Source organism: Mus musculus, chromosome X, assembly GCF_000001635.26.
Source record: "Mus musculus strain C57BL/6J chromosome X, GRCm38.p6 C57BL/6J".
NCBI classification, from domain to species: domain Eukaryota; kingdom Metazoa; phylum Chordata; class Mammalia; order Rodentia; family Muridae; genus Mus; species Mus musculus.
This window is the reverse complement of record NC_000086.7, coordinates 156,897,909-156,903,879: the sequence shown is the minus strand read 5'-3', so window position 1 is coordinate 156,903,879 and position 5,971 is coordinate 156,897,909.

The window sequence follows — 5,971 nt, the reverse complement described above, 5'->3', positions numbered from 1 at the left end:
AGATTATTTTCTAAAAAGCATGTTTTTGTGAAATATTGGTCTACACTCTTTTTTCCTATTTATCATAAGTATTTTATTTATTAATACTAACTTTAATATTGTTATATTTAACATATCCTGAAAATAAAAGATATGAATGGAGATATACTTATATATTGGCATTATAGGAGCTTCTAGATACCCCTTCCTTTCTTTTAAAATTCTTCCCATATATTACACCCTGAGCACAGTTTCCCTTCCCTCTCTTCCCCCTAGTCTCTCTCTCTCTAACATCAGTTCTTCCTCTTCTCCTTCAGAAAAGAGCAGGCCTCCTAGGGACATCAACCAAACATGGCATAACAAGCTACAATAAGGCCATATGATTACATGTAGGCAAAATAGTCAGAGACAGCCCCCACTTATTCTGTTATAATTCCCACTAGAACGCCAAGCTACTCAGCCATAATATTTAAAAAAATAATACTTTCTTTTTTGAGACTCCCCTACCACAAAAAGATAAAATACTGTTCCCAGATTCCACACTTTTAAAGGTTGTATTCTAGAGTGAATGCTCACAAAGCAGCATTATGTCCCTCTTTTACTATAAACCCTTGCTTAGTGAACCAAGATGTTGGGAATTGCTTTAGCCATGACTTAGAAGATAACAGAGGTCAGTGGCCAGGAAAGCAATTGGCAGTAAGGGACTTAGCTAATGAAACAACATCAGGGACTAGTCCTATGTCAGATCCATTAAAACTAATTACTCACATTACACTTCTCCATCTTCATCTGAAGAACAGTCCCCTTTGTTTTGAAGATTTTGGAGCATTTTTCCAGCTCTTAGTTGATGAAAAGTAACATATTTATTAAGGTTACAAAGTTTTCAGATTTTGAACTGCAAGTGGTAAAGTAAGGTTTCCGGTAAGTCTTTAATTGCTTTCTGGAAGCTCCCAGTTGCCAGAACATTTTAGGCAATTAGAGTCCTGTTATTAGTGTTAATGATCATAGGCTTTCTCTACAAAGTCTTACAGATGAAGTAACCTTTTACTGGCAAATTGTTATCAACATTAAGTCTTAGTAGAGTGCTAATGTTCAAATGCCTAGAAGCACTATTTGAAACATAAGATCCTGCTTTTCAGCCTGAAATTATGGTCAATGCTGCCATTATTGAAGGGATGATGATGTTATTTCTTCCTAAAGTGTTATATATATATGAAAATGACAGAAAGCAAAAGACATTGCTTATCTGTGGAACACAAAATAAGGGGAGAAAGAATTACAAACAGATCTTGCCTTTTCTATGGCATTTTACCCTACTATTTGATATTAACATTCATGAAGAGATCTCTATAATTCTCTGAAGCCCAAGAGCAATATTCCTTCACATTCAAGCAATCAATCACTTTGAAAGGTTAGGAGATAATAGGAACGTATGTTTCGTTTATCGTTCTCTGCCAGTAGAGGAAATTACAATCATATTGAAATTCTCTAATATCTCACTTGAAGTGTAGGAGTGGGTTGATTATTTGCCCAAGTTCCCAGGGTGTGGTCAACATCTTTCCTTTCTGAAAGTCTAGACCACAAAATTGGGAAGTTCCTTTCATCTGTCTTGTTTAAAACTTAAATGGATTTGTCTAGATCTTTGGTTACAAAGCAATGTTTGTGAGGTGGAAGGTTGGTCAAGTAGCAGCTTGGTTGTATATAGGAATATATATTTATTTAAATTACTATTACCACAAAAGTTAGGGAATACTACTCAAGTTTAAGCTTGTACTGTTACTAGAAACATAGTCTATATTACTGAAGTTCTATTACTAGCCAAACATGGGATATTCATAGCAGACTAGAGAGTGTATTTTTGTTCAACCATATGATAAGGGTCCAGTTTAATATATACTAAGAGTATAGAACTTATACTCTGAATGATTAAGTTAGAAATGTAATTGTAGGGTCATTGAATGATGGATTTCATTACATTTGGTTTTTTTTTTTCTTCTTACTGTTTATTTGTATTTCCACCCTTTAAAAAAATCATTCTTACACATTTTTCTTAGTTTTATGGCTATAATGCTATCATAGTCTAGAAACTATATTTAACTATGTGGTCTTTAGAAGAAATCCTAAGCACATAAGAAAGTGGATACTCAATAAGATAAACCCAATGTGACTCATTTATAAAGAATTAGAGCCAGCATTCAACTTAATTTCTTTCTATTTTGTGGACACTGTGATGTTTATTCTTTCCTAAACTACAACTAGAGGATAATTATGCAAACTGTAGTGAAAATAGCCACCATGTAGGAAAAAAAACACACTAACGTATATATATGTGTATATATATATATATATATATATATATATATATATTTGAGAGCTCACTGTATCACTGTAGGATGATGAACACTGATGATCAAATGAAAACACAGCTCTAACACACCTCCTTTGGAAAATTACCTCCTAGTGGGTCATCTTGTTCAATGACTAAAATACAGAAAAATATCATAAAAAGCCTCAGGAGCATTGGCAGTGGGTCCTTGAACTCTGTCTGCTGACTCCTAGAGACTTCACAGAAAGTATAACATTTAAAGTTGGCCTTGAAAATAAAGTAAGAGTTTGTGGTGAAATAAGTCTTTGAAATACACTTATAAAGTATGATGCTGGGCAAGTTGATTGGTTTTTTTCTGATTCTCAATCTGAAGATGAAATGAGATTTAAAATTACTTGAGCACTTTCATATGGTATGCTAGGATTACTTCCAAGAAGTATATAAATAATACTCCTAAGGATAGCAAATAAGGGCTAGCCTATTGGAAAAGTAAGATATTGTGATGGTTACCAATGACCATCATCTTGATAGGATCTGGAACCACCTAGATAGTGGTATATTAGATTTTTTTAGTTGCTTAAATAAATACAATGACCACAGATACTTGAGGAAGAATAGGATAATTTCATTTTTTATTTCCATCTCACAATCTACATTGAAGTAAGTAAGGGCAGGAACTAAAGCAGGATTCTGGAGGCAGAAAATGAAGCCAAAGCTATGGGGGAATACTGCTTATTAGCCTGCTCTCCGGGCTCATATTAATCTACCTTCCTTACATATCCTAGGACCACCTGTCATGGGGTGGCACTGCCCTCTGTAGGCTATATGTACCATATCAGTCATTAATCAAGAACATTGCCAAAGACTTGCCTACATATCAATTGATGGAGATTGTGATGGCTATTCTTGGTTGTCTACTTGACTATATCTGGAATAAACTACAATCCAGAAATGGAATACACACCTGTAACCTGAATCTTGAGGCAGAAAGATGACATGCCTTTGATCTAGCTCTTGAGGCTAAAACACACAAGATTTTGATCCAGATCTTGAAGTAAGATGACACAGGCCTTTAATCCAGATCTTGAGGTGGGACAACACACCTCTAATCTGAACTACCCTTCTGATGGAAGTCTACATAAGGACATGAAATAAGAAACATTTTGTTCTTTGATTACTTACCCTTCCTTACCTTGCTAGCACATCCATTCCTTTATGTGCCCATAGAGCCCACTTTGGGTCTCCAGCATATAGAGAAGACCAGCTGAGATAACCAAATGTAATAAGAATTTTGGACTCTTTAAAAACACAGAAATATGCTAGGAATATATTTTAGTTTTGATACCAGGCACGAGATATGGGGCTACCGAGATATGGAGCTACTTTAAATAGTCCACAAGAGCTGACTATGATTTGCCTTGTGCTCTAGCATATATGTGATCTTTCAAGCTGCAGATAGTTTTTACAAGTGTATGACATTTGGAATTCTGGGGATTCTTGCAAGGGTATATAAATGCTAGAACCCGAAGAAGGGTCTGGCCACTGCTGCTCTTCTTGCTGCTGATAGTTGCAGGTTGCTGTTGTTGTGGTGTTGTGTTTGTCAAGTGGACATGTGAAAAGAAATGAGAAGAGGAAATTAGATATCCTTACCCCCAAAATTAAACTTGCCCTAAGGAACTCAGTACCCCTAATCAGTAGGAAGTAGTCTAATTATATCAATGCCCCCTTTCCCCTCTTTCCTTTTTTCTCTCCTACCTAGTGTTGGGGGATTGGAAGGGTGGAATAGGGGTAGAGAATGGTAGTAGAAAAAGGAAATGATAAACTGATTAAAAGACTGGCTACACCCAGTCTTGTGAGACTGAGCAACTATTGCATACTTGGACTTTCCATTCACAGGTAGCCATTATTGTATTTGTTGGACTGCAGTGTACATGAAATTTTGACAATTGGTGGAAAATAAGGAAAAATATGCTGCTGATTGGTTTCTCTTAGCATCTCTGGGTAAGTTGATAAAGGATAAGAATGAGCTCCATGATAAAATTAATCAACATCAGAATACAGTGAAGGACATCAAAAGACTTAGTGATAAAATTGACCAGCTCCAGATACACATAAACAGTCTAAATGTACCCTGTAGGAAAGTCTTCTCTCCATCAGCCACACATCTTGAGTTATAGATTGAGAATTCCCAGAATCCTAAATGTCAGACACTTGCAAAAACTATCTATATCTAGCAAGATCACACCCCTGATAGAACATGAGACAAATCACAGGCAGTTGTTGTGGACAACAGAGGCCGTCATTATAAGGTTGACTAAATTGCAGCAAAAAATTTAAGTCCTAGCCTCATCAGGTATCAGGTATCAGGTGTCAGGTTAATGTAAGGGCATTGGTTTAGTAAAGAACGAGATCCTGTAACGTGGGATAGGGATCTATGGGAAGACCCTATTGAGCCGAGAACTTTGAATATTCAGTCCCAAGGGTTCATCTCTCCTCAGGAAGTAATCTCTCAGCCTTCAGTCTCACCCCTTGAAACTTTGTCTTTTTCATATTTGACTGAGGAAATTAATCCTTCATTGTCTGCTAAATCATCAGTGACTTTCTCTGAAAGAAATGCCAAGCAAGACAATACTGATGTTGCTCAAGGCCCACCAATAGTTGCCTTTAGACCTATAGCCAGACTCAAGGCTAAGCAGGCTCCTAGGGGGAGGTGCTGGGCAGTGGTGGCGCACACCTTTAATCCCAGCACTCAGGAAGAAGAGGCAGGTAGATTTCTGAGTTTGAGGCCAGCCTGGTTTACAGAGTGAATTCTAGGACAGCCAGGGTTACACAGAGAAACTCTGTCTCAAAAAACAAACAAACAAACAAACAAACAAACAAACAAACAAACAAAGTATAATATATAAAGAGTTGCATTACACTAAAGTGCATAATGAATTTGCTAATTCACTCAAGAAGAAGTCTGGGGAAAATGTGTGGGAATGGATTTTAAGGCTGTGGGATAATGGTGTAAGGAACACAAAACTAGATCAGACTGAGTTTATTGATATAGGCCCTCTGAGTCAAGATTCTAGGTTTAATATGGAAGCTCGCACAGTTAAAAAAAAGGTTCCCAAAATTTATTTGAATGATTGGCTGAAGCATTAATGGTCAACTGAAAAAAGTTGGACATACTTGATATTCCTTGGCTTAGTGTTGACTAAGGGATTTTAAAGCTCAGGACAATGGTAATGTTAGAGTGGATATGCTGTGTAAAACCTAATCTTCCACAAATGGAAGGCCCAGAATATACACCCTTCACTAATCCTGTAAGATACAAAATGGCGAGAGAAGCATTTGCACATTCGAAGAATTTTGTTGTTGCCCTTTTCTTTGTGCCAGACTTTAGGGTTGGAGATGCTGCTGCTCAGTTGGCTAAATTAAATGTATTGTGGCAACTATGAATCACCAGAGGCAATTTGATCATATTTATTGATTGTAGTGGGCACCATAGAAAAAGTGAGACTTAAAGGAAAGTGTCCTGGAGGATAGTGGAGGCTAGCTAGTACCATAAGATCTGGTAACAGTTACAATTCTATTTCCTTTTCTCAACTTTTGAAGGGGAGTTGTGTGTACAATGCGATGGGCTTGGGTATTATACATGAGAAAAGAAACAACTATTTCTTA